The sequence below is a fragment of the Onthophagus taurus genome, chromosome 8, assembly GCF_036711975.1.
Source record: "Onthophagus taurus isolate NC chromosome 8, IU_Otau_3.0, whole genome shotgun sequence".
NCBI classification, from domain to species: Eukaryota; Metazoa; Arthropoda; class Insecta; order Coleoptera; family Scarabaeidae; genus Onthophagus; species Onthophagus taurus.
The window spans coordinates 12,510,526-12,530,273 of NC_091973.1; positions in this window are offsets into that span (position 1 = coordinate 12,510,526).

Genomic DNA, 19,748 nt, shown 5'->3' on the forward strand with positions numbered 1-19,748 from the left:
ATATTTGTGATATTCAGGCGCCAAACGACATCTTGGAGCATGTTCGAGATAAAAAACAAAATGTGCCCAAAACGTGTTATTATGACGTTATACGCCGTTTTGAGCCATGTTTGAACTTTCTATCACTTTTGGTTCCGATAATTCTGCTGACCATATTTGTGATATTCAGACGCCAAATGACATCTTGGAGCAAGTTGGAGATAAAAAACAAAATGTGCCCAAAACGTGATATTATGACGTTATACGCCGTTCTGAGACATGTTTGAACTTTCTATCACTTTTCGTTCCTGTAATTCTGTCGACCATATATTTGATATTCAGATGCCAAATGTCACATTGGAGCATGTTGAAGATAAAAACAAAATGTGCCCAAAACGTGATATTATGACGTTATACGCCCTTTTGAGCCATGTTTGAACTTTCTATCACTTTTGGTTCCGGTAATTCTGTCGACCATATTTGTGATATTCAGGCGTCAAATGACATCTTGGAGCATGTTGGAGATAAAAAACAAAATGTGCCCAAAACGTGATATTATGACGTTATACGACGTTCTGAGCCATGTTTGAACTTTCTATCACTTTTGGTTCCGATAATTCTGCTGACCATATTTGTGATATTCAGGCGCCAAATGACATCTTGGAGCATGTTGGAGATAAAAAACAAAATGTGCCCAAAACGTGATATTATGACGTTATGCGACGTTCTGAGCCATGTTTGAACTTTCTATCACTTTTGGTTCCGATAATTCTGCTGACCATATTTGTGATATTCAGGCGCCAAATGACATCTTGGAGCATGTTGGAGATAAAAAACAAAATGTGCCCAAAACGTGATATTATGACGTTATACGGCCTTTTGAGCCATGTTTGAACTTTCTATCACTTTCGGTTCCGATAATTCTGTTGACCATATTTGTGATATTCAGACGCCAAACGACATCTTGGAGCATGTTGGAGATAAAAAACAAAATGTGCCCAAAACGTGATATTATGACGTTATACGCCGTTTTGAGCCATGTTTGAACTCTCTATGACTTTTGGTTCCGATAGTTCTGCTGACCATATTTGTGATATTCAGACGCCAAATGACATCTTGGAGCAAGTTGGAGATAAAAAACAAAATGTGCCCAAAACGTGATATTATGACGTTATACGACGTTCTGAGCCATGTTTGAACTTTCTATCACTTTTGGTTCCGATAATTCTGCTGACCATATTTGTGATATTCAGGCGCCAAATGACATCTTGGAGCATGTTGGAGATAAAAAACAAAATGTGCCCAAAACGTGATATTATGACGTTATACGACGTTCTGAGCCATGTTTGAACTTTCTATCACTTTCGGTTCCGATAATTCTGTTGACCATATTTGTGATATTCAGACGCCAAACGACATCTTGGAGCATGTTGGAGATAAAAAACAAAATGTGCCCAAAACGTGATATTATGACGTCATACGCCGTTCTGAGCCATGTTTGAACTTTCTATCACTTTGGTTCCGGTAATTCTGTTGACCATACTTGTGATATTCGGCGTCAAATGAAATCTTGGAGCATGTTCGAGATAAAAAACAAAATGTGCCCAAAACGTGATATTATGACGTTATACGCCGTTTTGAGCCATGTTTGAACTTTCTATCACTTTCGGTTCCGATAATTCTGTTGACCATATTTGTGATATTCAGACGCCAAACGACATCTTGGAGCATGTTGGAGATAAAAAACAAAATGTGCCCAAAACGTGATATTATGACGTCATACGCCGTTCTGAGCCATGTTTGAACTTTCTATCACTTTTGGTTCCGATAATTCTGCTGACCATATTTGTGATATTCAGGCGCCAAATGACATCTTGGAGCATGTTGGAGATAAAAAACAAAATGTGCCCAAAACGTGATATTATGACGTTATACGCCGTTTTGAGCCATGTTTGAACTCTCTATCACTTTTGGTTCCGATAGTTCTGCTGACCATATTTGTGATATTCAGACGCCAAATGACATCTTGGAGCATGTTGGAGATAAAAAACAAAATGTGCCCAAAACGTGATATTATGACGTTATACGGCCTTTTGAGCCATGTTTGAACTTTCTATCACTTTCGGTTCCGATAATTCTGTTGACCATATTTGTGATATTCAGGCGCCAAACGACATCTTGGAGCATGTTCGAGATAAAAAACAAAATGTGCCCAAAACGTGTTATTATGACGTTATACGCCGTTTTGAGCCATGTTTGAACTTTCTATCACTTTTGGTTCCGATAATTCTGCTGACCATATTTGTGATATTCAGACGCCAAATGACATCTTGGAGCAAGTTGGAGATAAAAAACAAAATGTGCCCAAAACGTGATATTATGACGTTATACGCCGTTCTGAGACATGTTTGAACTTTCTATCACTTTTCGTTCCGGTAATTCTGTCGACCATATATTTGATATTCAGATGCCAAATGTCACATTGGAGCATGTTGAAGATAAAAAACAAAATGTGCCCAAAACGTGATATTATGACGTTATACGCCGTTCTGAGCCATGTTTGAACTTTCTATCACTTTTGGTTCCGGTAATTCTGTTGGCCATACTTGTGATATTCAGGCGTCAAATGACATCTAGGAGCATGTTGGAGATAAAAAACAAAATGTGCCCAAAACGTGATATTATGACGTTATACGCCGTTCTGAGCCATGTTTGAACTTTCTATCACTTTTGGTTCCGATAATTCTGCTGACCATATTTGTGATATTCAGACGCCAAATGACATCTTGGAGCAAGTTGGAGATAAAAAACAAAATGTGCCCAAAACGTGATATTATGACGTTATACGCCGTTCTGAGCCATGTTTGAACGTTCTATCACTTTCGGTTCCGATAATTCTGTTGACCATATTTGTGATATTCAGGCGTCAAATGACATCTTGGAGCATGTTGGAGATAAAAAACAAAATGTACCCAAAACGTGATATTATGACGTTATACGCCGTTTTGAGCCATGTTTGAACTCTCTATGACTTTTGGTTCCGATAGTTCTGCTGACCATATTTGTGATATTCAGACGCCAAATGACATCTTGGAGCAAGTTGGAGATAAAAAACAAAATGTGCCCAAAACGTGATATTATGACGTTATACGACGTTCTGAGCCATGTTTGAACTTTCTATCACTTTTGGTTCCGATAATTCTGCTGACCATATTTGTGATATTCAGGCGCCAAATGACATCTTGGAGCATGTTGGAGATAAAAAACAAAATGTGCCCAAAACGTGATATTATGACGTTATACGACGTTCTGAGCCATGTTTGAACTTTCTATCACTTTTGGTTCCGATAATTCTGCTGACCATATTTGTGATATTCAGGCGCCAAATGACATCTTGGAGCATGTTGGAGATAAAAAACAAAATGTGCCCAAAACGTGATATTATGACGTTATACGCCGTTTTGAGCCATGTTTGAACTCTCTATCACTTTTGGTTCCGATAGTTCTGCTGACCATATTTGTGATATTCAGACGCCAAATGACATCTTGGAGCATGTTGGAGATAAAAAACAAAATGTGCCCAAAACGTGATATTATGACGTTATACGGCCTTTTGAGCCATGTTTGAACTTTCTATCACTTTCGGTTCCGATAATTCTGTTGACCATATTTGTGATATTCAGGCGCCAAACGACATCTTGGAGCATGTTCGAGATAAAAAACAAAATGTGCCTAAAACGTGTTATTATGACGTTATACGCCGTTTTGAGCCATGTTTGAACTTTCTATCACTTTTGGTTCCGATAATTCTGCTGACCATATTTGTGATATTCAGACGCCAAATGACATCTTGGAGCAAGTTGGAGATAAAAAACAAAATGTGCCCAAAACGTGATATTATGACGTTATACGCCGTTCTGAGACATGTTTGAACTTTCTATCACTTTTCGTTCCGGTAATTCTGTCGACCATATATTTGATATTCAGATGCCAAATGTCACATTGGAGCATGTTGAAGATAAAAAACAAAATGTGCCCGAAACGTGATATTATGACGTTATACGCCGTTCTGAGCCATGTTTGAACTTTCTATCACTTTTGGTTCCGATAATTCTGCTGACCATATTTGTGATATTCAGGCGCCAAATGACATCTTGGAGCATGTTGGAGATAAAAAACAAAATGTGCCCAAAACGTGATATTATGACGTTATACGCCGTTTTGAGCCATGTTTGAACTCTCTATCACTTTTGGTTCCGATAGTTCTGCTGACCATATTTGTGATATTCAGACGCCAAATGACATCTTGGAGCAAGTTGGAGATAAAAAACAAAATGTGCCCAAAACGTGATATTATGACGTTATACGCCGTTTTGAGCCATGTTTGAACTCTCTATCACTTTTGGTTCCGGTAATTCTGTCGACCATATTTGTGATATTCAGGCGTCAAATGACATCTTGGAGCATGTTGGAGATAAAAAACAAAATGTGCCCAAAACGTGATATTATGACGTTATACGCCGTTTTGAGCCATGTTTGAACTCTCTATCACTTTTGGTTCCGATAGTTCTGCTGACCATATTTGTGATATTCAGACGCCAAATGACATCTTGGAGCAAGTTGGAGATAAAAAACAAAATGTGCCCAAAACGTGATATTATGACGTTATGCGACGTTCTGAGCCATGTTTGAACTTTCTATCACTTTTGGTTCCGATAATTCTGCTGACCATATTTGTGATATTCAGGCGCCAAATGACATCTTGGAGCATGTTGGAGATAAAAAACAAAATGTGCCCAAAACGTGATATTATGACGTTATACGGCCTTTTGAGCCATGTTTGAACTTTCTACCACTTTCGGTTCCGATAATTCTGTTGACCATATTTGTGATATTCAGGCGCCAAACATCTTGGAGCATGTTCGAGATAAAAAACAAAATGTGCCCAAAACGTGATATTATGACGTTATACGCAGTTCTGAGCCATGTTTGAACTTTCTATCACTTTTGGTTCCGATAATTCTGCTGACCATATTTGTGATATTCAGACGCCAAATGACATCTTGGAGCAAGTTGGAGATAAAAAACAAAATGTGCCCAAAACGTGATATTATGACGTTATACGCCGTTCTGAGCCATGTTTGAACTTTCTATCACTTTCGGTTCCGATAATTCTGCTGACCATATTTGTGATATTCAGGCGCCAAATGACATCTTGTAGCATGTTGGAGATAAAAAACAAAATGTGCCCAAAACGTGATATTATGACGTTATACGCCCTTTTGAGCCATGTTTGAACTTTCTATCACTTTCGGTTCCGATAATTCTGCTGACCATATTTGTGATATTCAGACGCCAAATGACATCTTGGAGCATGTTGGAGATAAAAAACAAAATGTGCCCAAAACATGATATTATGACGTTATACGCCGTTTTGAGCCATGTTTGAACTCTCTATCACTTTTGGTTCCGATAATTCTGCTGACCATATTTGTGATATTCAGACGCCAAATGACATCTTGGAGCATGTTGGAGATAAAAAACAAAATGTGCCCAAAACGTGATATTATGACGTTATACGCCGTTCTGAGACATGTTTGAACTTTCTATCACTTTTCGTTCCGGTAATTCTGTCGACCATATATTTGATATTCAGATGCCAAATGTCACATTGGAGCATGTTGAAGATAAAAAACAAAATGTGCCCGAAACGTGATATTATGACGTTATACGCCGTTCTGAGCCATGTTTGAACTTTCTATCACTTTTGGTTCCGATAATTCTGCTGACCATATTTGTGATATTCAGGCGCCAAATGACATCTTGGAGCATGTTGGAGATAAAAAACAAAATGTGCCCAAAACGTGATATTATGACGTTATACGCCGTTTTGAGCCATGTTTGAACTCTCTATCACTTTTGGTTCCGATAGTTCTGCTGACCATATTTGTGATATTCAGACGCCAAATGACATCTTGGAGCAAGTTGGAGATAAAAAACAAAATGTGCCCAAAACGTGATATTATGACGTTATACGCCGTTTTGAGCCATGTTTGAACTCTCTATCACTTTTGGTTCCGGTAATTCTGTCGACCATATTTGTGATATTCAGGCGTCAAATGACATCTTGGAGCATGTTGGAGATAAAAAACAAAATGTGCCCAAAACGTGATATTATGACGTTATACGCCGTTTTGAGCCATGTTTGAACTCTCTATCACTTTTGGTTCCGATAGTTCTGCTGACCATATTTGTGATATTCAGACGCCAAATGACATCTTGGAGCAAGTTGGAGATAAAAAACAAAATGTGCCCAAAACGTGATATTATGACGTTATGCGACGTTCTGAGCCATGTTTGAACTTTCTATCACTTTTGGTTCCGATAATTCTGCTGACCATATTTGTGATATTCAGGCGCCAAATGACATCTTGGAGCATGTTGGAGATAAAAAACAAAATGTGCCCAAAACGTGATATTATGACGTTATACGGCCTTTTGAGCCATGTTTGAACTTTCTACCACTTTCGGTTCCGATAATTCTGTTGACCATATTTGTGATATTCAGGCGCCAAACATCTTGGAGCATGTTCGAGATAAAAAACAAAATGTGCCCAAAACGTGATATTATGACGTTATACGCAGTTCTGAGCCATGTTTGAACTTTCTATCACTTTTGGTTCCGATAATTCTGCTGACCATATTTGTGATATTCAGACGCCAAATGACATCTTGGAGCAAGTTGGAGATAAAAAACAAAATGTGCCCAAAACGTGATATTATGACGTTATACGCCGTTCTGAGCCATGTTTGAACTTTCTATCACTTTCGGTTCCGATAATTCTGCTGACCATATTTGTGATATTCAGGCGCCAAATGACATCTTGTAGCATGTTGGAGATAAAAAACAAAATGTGCCCAAAACGTGATATTATGACGTTATACGCCCTTTTGAGCCATGTTTGAACTTTCTATCACTTTCGGTTCCGATAATTCTGCTGACCATATTTGTGATATTCAGACGCCAAATGACATCTTGGAGCATGTTGGAGATAAAAAACAAAATGTGCCCAAAACGTGATATTATGACGTTATACGCCGTTTTGAGCCATGTTTGAACTCTCTATCACTTTTGGTTCCGATAATTCTGCTGACCATATTTGTGATATTCAGACGCCAAATGACATCTTGGAGCATGTTGGAGATAAAAAACAAAATGTGCCCAAAACGTGATATTATGACGTTATACGCCGTTCTGAGACATGTTTGAACTTTCTATCACTTTTCGTTCCGGTAATTCTGTCGACCATATATTTGATATTCAGATGCCAAATGTCACATTGGAGCATGTTGAAGATAAAAAACAAAATGTGCCCAAAACGTGATATTATGACGTTATACGCCGTTCTGAGCCATGTTTGAACTTCCTATCACTTTTGGTTCCGATAATTCTGCTGACCATATTTGTGATATTCAGATGCCAAATGACATCTTGGAGCAAGTTGGAGATAAAAAACAAAATGTGCCCAAAACGTGATATTATGACGATATACGCCGTTCTGAGCCATGTTTGAACTTTCTATCACTTTTGGTTCCGGTAATTCTGTTGACCATATTTGTGATATTCAGGCGCCAAACGACATCTTGGAGCATGTTGGAGATAAAAAACAAAATGTGCCCAAAACGTGTTATTATGACGTTATACGCCGTTCTGAGCCATGTTTGAACTTTCTATCACTTTTGGTTCCGATCATTCTGCTGACCATATTTGTGATATTCAGACGCCAAATGACATCTTGGAGCAAGTTGGAGATAAAAAACAAAATGTGCCCAAAACGTGATATTATGACGTTATACGCCGTTCTGAGACATGTTTGAACTTTCTACCACTTTTCGTTCCGGTAAATCTGTCTACCATATATTTGATATTCAGATGCCAAATGTCACATTGGAGCATGTTGAAGATAAAAAACAAAATGTGCCCAAAACGTGATATTATGACGTTATACGCCGTTCTGAGCCATGTTTGAACTTTCTATCACTTTTGGTTCCGATAATTCTGCTGACCATATTTGTGATATTCAGACGCCAAATGACATCTTGGAGCAAGTTGGAGATAAAAAACAAAATGTGCCCAAAACCTGATATTATGACGTTATACGCCGTTCTGAGCCATGTTTGAACTTTCTATCACTTTCGGTTCCGATAATTCTGTTGACCATATTTGTGATATTCAGGCGCCAAACGACATCTTGGAGCATGTTGGAGATAAAAAACAAAATGTGCCCAAAACGTGTTATTATGACGTTATACGCCGTTCTGAGCCATGTTTGAACTTTCTATCACTTTTGGTTCCGATCATTCTGCTGACCATATTTGTGATATTCAGACGCCAAATGACATCTTGGAGCAAGTTGGAGATAAAAAACAAAATGTGCCCAAAACGTGATATTATGACGTTATACGCCGTTCTGAGACATGTTTGAACTTTCTACCACTTTTCGTTCCGGTAAATCTGTCTACCATATATTTGATATTCAGATGCCAAATGTCACATTGGAGCATGTTGAAGATAAAAAACAAAATGTGCCCAAAACGTGATATTATGACGTTATACGCCGTTCTGAGCCATGTTTGAACTTTCTATCACTTTTGGTTCCGATAATTCTGCTGACCATATTTGTGATATTCAGACGCCAAATGACATCTTGGAGCAAGTTGGAGATAAAAAACAAAATGTGCCCAAAACCTGATATTATGACGTTATACGCCGTTCTGAGCCATGTTTGAACTTTCTATCACTTTCGGTTCCGATAATTCTGTTGACCATATTTGTGATATTCAGGCGTCAAATGACATCTTGGAGCATGTTGGAGATAAAAAACAAAATGTGCCCAAAACGTGATATGACGTTATACGCCCTTTTGAGCCATGTTTGAACTTTCTATCACTTTTGGTTCCGGTAATTCTGTCGACCATATTTGTGATATTCAGGCGTCAAATGACATCTTGGAGCATGTTGGAGATAAAAAACAAAATGTGCCCAAAACGTGATATTATGACGTTATACGACGTTCTGAGCCATGTTTGAACTTTCTATCACTTTTGGTTCCGATAATTCTGCTGACCATATTTGTGATATTCAGATGCCAAATGTCACATTGGAGCATGTTGAAGATAAAAAACAAAATGTGCCCAAAACGTGATATTATGACGTTATACGCCGTTCTGAGCCATGTTTGAACTTTCTATCACTTTTGGTTCCGATAATTCTGCTGACCATATTTGTAATATTCAGACGCCAAATGACATCTTGGAGCAAGTTGGAGATAAAAAACAAAATGTGCCCAAAACCTGATATTATGACGTTATACGCCGTTCTGAGCCATGTTTGAACTTTCTATCACTTTCGGTTCCGATAATTCTGTTGACCATATTTGTGATATTCAGGCGTCAAATGACATCTTGGAGCATGTTGGAGATAAAAAACAAAATGTGCCCAAAACGTGATATTATGACGTTATACGCCCTTTTGAGCCATGTTTGAACTTTCTATCACTTTTGGTTCCCGTAATTCTGTCGACCATATTTGTGATATTCAGGCGTCAAATGACATCTTGGAGCATGTTGGAGATAAAAAACAAAATGTGCCCAAAACGTGATATTATGACGTTATACGACGTTCTGAGCCATGTTTGAACTTTCTATCACTTTTGGTTCCGATAATTCTGCTGACCATATTTGTGATATTCAGACGCCAAATGACATCTTGGAGCAAGTTGGAGATAAAAAACAAAATGTGCCCAAAACGTGATATTATGACGTTATTCGCCGTTCTGAGCCATGTTTGAACTTTGTATCACTTTTGGTTCCGATAATTCTGCTGACCATATTTGTGATATTCAGACGCCAAATGACATCTTGGAGCAAGTTGGAGATAAAAAACAAAATGTGCCCAAAACGTGATATTATGACGTTATACGCCGTTCTGAGCCATGTTTGAACTTTCTATCACTTTCGGTTCCGATAATTCTGTTGACCATATTTGTGATATTCAGGCGTCAAATGACATCTTGGAGCATGTTGGAGATAAAAAACAAAATGTGCCCAAAACGTGATATTATGACGTATACGCCGTTTTGAGCCATGTTTGAACTTTCTATCACTTTTGGTTCCGATAATTCTGCTGACCATATTTGTGATATTCAGACGCCAAATGACATCTTGGAGCAAGTTGGAGATAAAAAACAAAATGTGCCCAAAACGTGATATTATGACGTTATACGCCGTTCTGAGCCATGTTTGAACTTTCTATCACTTTTGGTTCCGATAATTCTGCTGACCATATTTGTGATATTCAGACGCCAAATGACATTTTGGAGCAAGTTGGAGATAAAAAACAAAATGTGCCCAAAACGTGATATTATGACGTTATACGCCGTTCTGAGCCATGTTTGAACTTTCTATCACTTTCGGTTCCGATTATTCTGTTGACCATATTTGTGATATTCAGGCGTCAAATGACATCTTGGAGCATGTTGGAGATAAAAAACAAAATGTGCCCAAAACGTGATATTATGACGTTATACGCCCTTTTGAGCCATGTTTGAACTTTCTATCACTTTTGGTTCCGATAATTCTGTTGACCATATTTGTGATATTCAGGCGCCAAATGACATCTTGGAGCATGTTGGAGATAACAAACAAAATGTACCCAAAACGTGATATTATGACGTTATACGCCGTTTTGAGCCATGTTTGAACTCTCTATCACTTTTGGTTCCGGTAAATCTGTTGACCATATTTGTGATATTCAGGCGTCAAATGACATCTTGGAGCATGTTGGAGATAAAAAACAAAATGTGCCCAAAACGTGATATTATGACGTTATACGCCCTTTTGAGCAATGTTTGAACTTTCTATCACTTTTGGTTCCGGTAATTCTGTCGACCATATTTGTGATATTCAGGCGTCAAATGACATCTTGGAGCATGTTGGAGATAAAAAACAAAATGTGCCCAAAACGTGATATTATGACGTTATACGCCGTTTTGAGCCATGTTTGAACTTTCTATCACTTTCGGTTCCGATAATTCTGTTGACCATATTTGTGATATTCAGGCGCCAAATGACATCTTGGAGCATGTTGGAGATAAAAAACAAAATGTGCCCAAAACGTGATATTATGACGTTATACGCCGTTTTGAGCCATGTTTGAACTTTCTATCACTTTCGGTTCCGATAATTCTGTTGACCATATTTGTGATATTCAGGCGCCAAATGACATCGTGGAGCATGTTGGAGATAAAAAACAAAATGTGCCCAAAACGTGATATTATGACGTTATACGACGTTCTGAGCCATGTTTGAACTTTCTATCACTTTTGGTTCCGATAATTCTGCTGACCATATTTGTGATATTCAGGCGCCAAATGACATCTTGGAGCATGTTGGAGATAAAAAACAAAATGTGCCCAAAACGTGATATTATGACGTTATACGCCCTTTTGAGCCATGTTTGAACTTTCTATCACTTTCGGTTCCGATAATTCTGCTGACCATATTTGTGATATTCAGACGCCAAATGACATCTTGGAGCAAGTTGGAGATAAAAATCAAAATGTGCCCAAAACGTGATATTATGACATTATACGCCGTTTTGAGCCATGTTTGAACTTTCTATCACTTTCGGTTCCGATAATTCTGTTGACCATATTGGTGATATTCAGGCGCCAAATGACATCTTGGAGCATGTTGGAGATAAAAAACAAAATGTGCCCAAAACGTGATATTATGACATTATACGCCGTTTTGAGCCATGTTTGAACTTTCTATCACTTTCGGTTCCGATAATTCTGTTGACCATATTTGTGATATTCAGGCGCCAAATGACATCTTGGAGCATGTTGGAGATAAAAAACAAAATGTGCCCAAAACGTGATATTATGACGTCATACGCCGTTCTGAGCCATGTTTGAACTTTCTATCACTTTTGGTTCCGGTAATTCTGTTGACCATACTTGCGATATTCAGGCGTCAAATGACATCTTGGAGCATGTTCGAGATAAAAAACAAAATGTGCCCAAAACGTGATATTATGACGTTATACGCCGTTCTGAGCCATGTTTGAACTTTCTATCACTTTTGGTTCCGATAATTCTGCTGACCATATTTGTGATATTCAGACGCCAAATGACATTTTGGAGCAAGTTGGAGATAAAAAACAAAATGTGCCCAAAACGTGATATTATGACGTTATACGCCGTTCTGAGCCATGTTTGAACTTTCTATCACTTTCGGTTCCGATTATTCTGTTGACCATATTTGTGATATTCAGGCGTCAAATGACATCTTGGAGCATGTTGGAGATAAAAAACAAAATGTGCCCAAAACGTGATATTATGACGTTATACGCCCTTTTGAGCCATGTTTGAACTTTCTATCACTTTTGGTTCCGGTAATTCTGTCGACCATATTTGTGATATTCAGGCGTCAAATGACATCTTGGAGCATGTTGGGGATAAAAAACAAAATGTGCCCAAAACGTGATATTATGACGTTATACGCCGTTCTGAGCCATGTTTGAACTTTCTATCACTTTTGGTTCCGATAATTCTGCTGACCATATTTGTGATATTCAGACGCCAAATGACATTTTGGAGCAAGTTGGAGATAAAAAACAAAATGTGCCCAAAACGTGATATTATGACGTTATACGCCGTTCTGAGCCATGTTTGAACTTTCTATCACTTTCGGTTCCGATTATTCTGTTGACCATATTTGTGATATTCAGGCGTCAAATGACATCTTGGAGCATGTTGGAGATAAAAAACAAAATGTGCCCAAAACGTGATATTATGACGTTATACGCCCTTTTGAGCCATGTTTGAACTTTCTATCACTTTTGGTTCCGGTAATTCTGTCGACCATATTTGTGATATTCAGGCGTCAAATGACATCTTGGAGCATGTTGGGGATAAAAAACAAAATGTGCCCAAAACGTGATATTATGACGTTATACGCCGTTTTGAGCCATGTTTGAACTTTCTATCACTTTCGGTTCCGATAATTCTGTTGACCATATTTGTGATATTCAGGCGCCAAATGACATCTTGGAGCATGTTGGAGATAACAAACAAAATGTACCCAAAACGTGATATTATGACGTTATACGCCGTTTTGAGCCATGTTTGAACTCTCTATCACTTTTGGTTCCGGTAAATCTGTTGACCATATTTGTGATATTCAGGCGTCAAATGACATCTTGGAGCATGTTGGAGATAAAAAACAAAATGTGCCCAAAACGTGATATTATGACGTTATACGCCCTTTTGAGCAATGTTTGAACTTTCTATCACTTTTGGTTCCGGTAATTCTGTCGACCATATTTGTGATATTCAGGCGTCAAATGACATCTTGGAGCATGTTGGAGATAAAAAACAAAATGTGCCCAAAACGTGATATTATGACGTTATACGCCGTTTTGAGCCATGTTTGAACTTTCTATCACTTTCGGTTCCGATAATTCTGTTGACCATATTTGTGATATTCAGGCGCCAAATGACATCTTGGAGCATGTTGGAGATAAAAAACAAAATGTGCCCAAAACGTGATATTATGACGTTATACGCCGTTTTGAGCCATGTTTGAACTTTCTATCACTTTCGGTTCCGATAATTCTGTTGACCATATTTGTGATATTCAGGCGCCAAATGACATCGTGGAGCATGTTGGAGATAAAAAACAAAATGTGCCCAAAACGTGATATTATGACGTTATACGACGTTCTGAGCCATGTTTGAACTTTCTATCACTTTTGGTTCCGATAATTCTGCTGACCATATTTGTGATATTCAGGCGCCAAATGACATCTTGGAGCATGTTGGAGATAAAAAACAAAATGTGCCCAAAACGTGATATTATGACGTTATACGCCCTTTTGAGCCATGTTTGAACTTTCTATCACTTTCGGTTCCGATAATTCTGCTGACCATATTTGTGATATTCAGACGCCAAATGACATCTTGGAGCAAGTTGGAGATAAAAATCAAAATGTGCCCAAAACGTGATATTATGACATTATACGCCGTTTTGAGCCATGTTTGAACTTTCTATCACTTTCGGTTCCGATAATTCTGTTGACCATATTGGTGATATTCAGGCGCCAAATGACATCTTGGAGCATGTTGGAGATAAAAAACAAAATGTGCCCAAAACGTGATATTATGACATTATACGCCGTTTTGAGCCATGTTTGAACTTTCTATCACTTTCGGTTCCGATAATTCTGTTGACCATATTTGTGATATTCAGGCGCCAAATGACATCTTGGAGCATGTTGGAGATAAAAAACAAAATGTGCCCAAAACGTGATATTATGACGTCATACGCCGTTCTGAGCCATGTTTGAACTTTCTATCACTTTTGGTTCCGGTAATTCTGTTGACCATACTTGCGATATTCAGGCGTCAAATGACATCTTGGAGCATGTTCGAGATAAAAAACAAAATGTGCCCAAAACGTGATATTATGACGTTATACGCCGTTCTGAGACATGTTTGAACTTTCTATCACTTTTCGTTCCGGTAATTCTGTCGACCATATATTTGATATTCAGATGCCAAATGTCACATTGGAGCATGTTGGAGATAAAAAACAAAATGTGCCCAAAACGTGATATTATGACGTTATACGCCCTTTTGAGCCATGTTTGAACTTTCTATCACTTTTGGTTCCGGTAATTCTGTCGACCATATTTGTGATATTCAGGCGTCAAATGACATCTTGGAGCATGTTGGGGATAAAAAACAAAATGTGCCCAAAACGTGATATTATGACGTTATACGCCGTTTTGAGCCATGTTTGAACTTTCTATCACTTTCGGTTCCGATAATTCTGTTGACCATATTTGTGATATTCAGGCGCCAAATGACATCTTGGAGCATGTTGGAGATAACAAACAAAATGTACCCAAAACGTGATATTATGACGTTATACGCCGTTTTGAGCCATGTTTGAACTCTCTATCACTTTTGGTTCCGGTAAATCTGTTGACTATATTTGTGATATTCAGGCGTCAAATGACATCTTGGAGCATGTTGGAGATAAAAAACAAAATGTGCCCAAGACGTGATATTATGACGTTATACGCCCTTTTGAGCAATGTTTGAACTTTCTATCACTTTTGATTCCGGTAATTCTGTCGACCATATTTGTGATATTCAGGCGTCAAATGACATCTTGGAGCATGTTGGAGATAAAAAACAAAATGTGCCCAAAACGTGATATTATGACGTTATACGCCGTTTTGAGCCATGTTTGAACTTTCTATCACTTTCGGTTCCGATAATTCTGTTGACCATATTTGTGATATTCAGGCGCCAAATGACATCGTGGAGCATGTTGGAGATAAAAAACAAAATGTGCCCAAAACGTGATATTATGACGTTATACGACGTTCTGAGCCATGTTTGAACTTTCTATCACTTTTGGTTCCGATAATTCTGCTGACCATATTTGTGATATTCAGGCGCCAAATGACATCTTGGAGCATGTTGGAGATAAAAAACAAAATGTGCCCAAAACGTGATATTATGACGTTATACGCCCTTTTGAGCCATGTTTGAACTTTCTATCACTTTCGGTTCCGATAATTCTGCTGACCATATTTGTGATATTCAGACGCCAAATGACATCTTGGAGCAAGTTGGAGATAAAAATCAAAATGTGCCCAAAACGTGATATTATGACATTATACGCCGTTTTGAGCCATGTTTGAACTTTCTATCACTTTCGGTTCCGATAATTCTGTTGACCATATTGGTGATATTCAGGCGCCAAATGACATCTTGGAGCATGTTGGAGATAAAAAACAAAATGTGCCCAAAACGTGATATTATGACATTATACGCCGTTTTGAGCCATGTTTGAACTTTCTATCACTTTCGGTTCCGATAATTCTGTTGACCATATTTGTGATATTCAGGCGCCAAATGACATCTTGGAGCATGTTGGAGATAAAAAACAAAATGTGCCCAAAACGTGATATTATGACGTCATACGCCGTTCTGAGCCATGTTTGAACTTTCTATCACTTTTGGTTCCGGTAATTCTGTTGACCATACTTGCGATATTCAGGCGTCAAATGACATCTTGGAGCATGTTCGAGATAAAAAACAAAATGTGCCCAAAACGTGATATTATGACGTTATACGCCGTTCTGAGACATGTTTGAACTTTCTATCACTTTTCGTTCCGGTAATTCTGTCGACCATATATTTGATATTCAGATGCCAAATGTCACATTGGAGCATGTTGGAGATAAAAAACAAAATGTGCCCAAAACGTGATATTATGACGTTATACGCCCTTTTGAGCCATGTTTGAACTTTCTATCACTTTTGGTTCCGGTAATTCTGTCGACCATATTTGTGATATTCAGGCGTCAAATGACATCTTGGAGCATGTTGGGGATAAAAAACAAAATGTGCCCAAAACGTGATATTATGACGTTATACGCCGTTTTGAGCCATGTTTGAACTTTCTATCACTTTCGGTTCCGATAATTCTGTTGACCATATTTGTGATATTCAGGCGCCAAATGACATCTTGGAGCATGTTGGAGATAACAAACAAAATGTACCCAAAACGTGATATTATGACGTTATACGCCGTTTTGAGCCATGTTTGAACTCTCTATCACTTTTGGTTCCGGTAAATCTGTTGACCATATTTGTGATATTCAGGCGTCAAATGACATCTTGGAGCATGTTGGAGATAAAAAACAAAATGTGCCCAAAACGTGATATTATGACGTTATACGCCCTTTTGAGCAATGTTTGAACTTTCTATCACTTTTGGTTCCGGTAATTCTGTCGACCATATTTGTGATATTCAGGCGTCAAATGACATCTTGGAGCATGTTGGAGATAAAAAACAAAATGTGCCCAAAACGTGATATTATGACGTTATACGCCGTTTTGAGCCATGTTTGAACTTTCTATCACTTTCGGTTCCGATAATTCTGTTGACCATATTTGTGATATTCAGGCGCCAAATGACATCTTGGAGCATGTTGGAGATAAAAAACAAAATGTGCCCAAAACTTGATATTATGACGTTATACGCCGTTTTGAGCCATGTTTGAACTTTCTATCACTTTCGGTTCCGATAATTCTGTTGACCATATTTGTGATATTCAGGCGCCAAATGACATCGTGGAGCATGTTGGAGATAAAAAACAAAATGTGCCCAAAACGTGATATTATGACGTTATACGACGTTCTGAGCCATGTTTGAACTTTCTATCACTTTTGGTTCCGATAATTCTGCTGACCATATTTGTGATATTCAGGCGCCAAATGACATCTTGGAGCATGTTGGAGATAAAAAACAAAATGTGCCCAAAACGTGATATTATGACGTTATACGCCCTTTTGAGCCATGTTTGAACTTTCTATCACTTTCGGTTCCGATAATTCTGCTGACCATATTTGTGATATTCAGACGCCAAATGACATCTTGGAGCAAGTTGGAGATAAAAATCAAAATGTGCCCAAAACGTGATATTATGACATTATACGCCGTTTTGAGCCATGTTTGAACTTTCTATCACTTTCGGTTCCGATAATTCTGTTGACCATATTGGTGATATTCAGGCGCCAAATGACATCTTGGAGCATGTTGGAGATAAAAAACAAAATGTGCCCAAAACGTGATATTATGACATTATACGCCGTTTTGAGCCATGTTTGAACTTTCTATCACTTTCGGTTCCGATAATTCTGTTGACCATATTTGTGATATTCAGGCGCCAAATGACATCTTGGAGCATGTTGGAGATAAAAAACAAAATGTGCCCAAAACGTGATATTATGACGTCATACGCCGTTCTGAGCCATATTTGAACTTTCTATCACTTTTGGTTCCGGTAATTCTGTTGACCATACTTGCGATATTCAGGCGTCAAATGACATCTTGGAGCATGTTCGAGATAAAAAACAAAATGTGCCCAAAACGTGATATTATGACGTTATACGCCGTTCTGAGACATGTTTGAACTTTCTATCACTTTTCGTTCCGGTAATTCTGTCGACCATATATTTGATATTCAGATGCCAAATGTCACATTGGAGCATGTTGGAGATAAAAAACAAAATGTGCCCAAAACGTGATATTATGACGTTATACGACGTTCTGAGCCATGTTTGAACTTTCTATCACTTTTGATTCCGATAATTCTGCTGATCATATTTGTGATATTCAGGCGCCAAATGACATCTTGGAGCATGTTGGAGATAAAAAACAAAATGTGCCCAAAACGTGATATTATGACGTTATACGACGTTCTGAGCCATGTTTGAACTTTCTATCACTTTTGGTTCCGATAATTCTGCTGACCATATTTGTGATATTCAGGCGCCAAATGACATCTTGGAGCATGTTGGAGATAAAAAACAAAATGTGCCCAAAACGTGATATTATGACGTTATACGCCCTTTTGAGCCATGTTTGAACTTTCTATCACTTTCGGTTCCGATAATTCTGCTGACCATATTTGTGATATTCAGACGCCAAATGACATCTTGGAGCAAGTTGGAGATAAAAATCAAAATGTGCCCAAAACGTGATATTATGACATTATACGCCGTTTTGAGCCATGTTTGAACTTTCTATCACTTTCGGTTCCGATAATTCTGTTGACCATATTGGTGATATTCAGGCGCCAAATGACATCTTGGAGCATGTTGGAGATAAAAAACAAAATGTGCCCAAAACGTGATATTATGACATTATACGCCGTTTTGAGCCATGTTTGAACTTTCTATCACTTTCGGTTCCGATAATTCTGTTGACCATATTTGTGATATTCAGGCGCCAAATGACATCTTGGAGCATGTTGGAGATAAAAAACAAAATGTGCCCAAAACGTGATATTATGACGTCATACGCCGTTCTGAGCCATGTTTGAACTTTCTATCACTTTTGGTTCCGGTAATTCTGTTGACCATACTTGCGATATTCAGGCGTCAAATGACATCTTGGAGCATGTTCGAGATAAAAAACAAAATGTGCCCAAAACGTGATATTATGACGTTATACGCCGTTCTGAGACATGTTTGAACTTTCTATCACTTTTCGTTCCGGTAATTCTGTCGACCATATATTTGATATTCAGATGCCAAATGTCACATTGGAGCATGTTGGAGATAAAAAACAAAATGTGCCCAAAACGTGATATTATGACGTTATACGACGTTCTGAGCCATGTTTGAACTTTCTATCACTTTTGATTCCGATAATTCTGCTGATCATATTTGTGATATTCAGGCGCCAAATGACATCTTGGAGCATGTTGGAGATAAAAAACAAAATGTGCCCAAAACGTGATATTATGACGTTATACGACGTTCTGAGCCATGTTTGAACTTTCTATCACTTTTGGTTCCGATAATTCTGCTGACCATATTTGTGATATTCAGGCGCCAAATGACATCTTGGAGCATGTTGGAGATAAAAAACAAAATGTGCCCAAAACGTGATATTATGACGTTATACGCCCTTTTGAGCCATGTTTGAACTTTCTATCACTTTCGGTTCCGATAATTCTGCTGACCATATTTGTGATATTCAGACGCCAAATGACATCTTGGAGCAAGTTGGAGATAAAAATCAAAATGTGCCCAAAACGTGATATTATGACATTATACGCCGTTTTGAGCCATGTTTGAACTTTCTATCACTTTCGGTTCCGATAATTCTGTTGACCA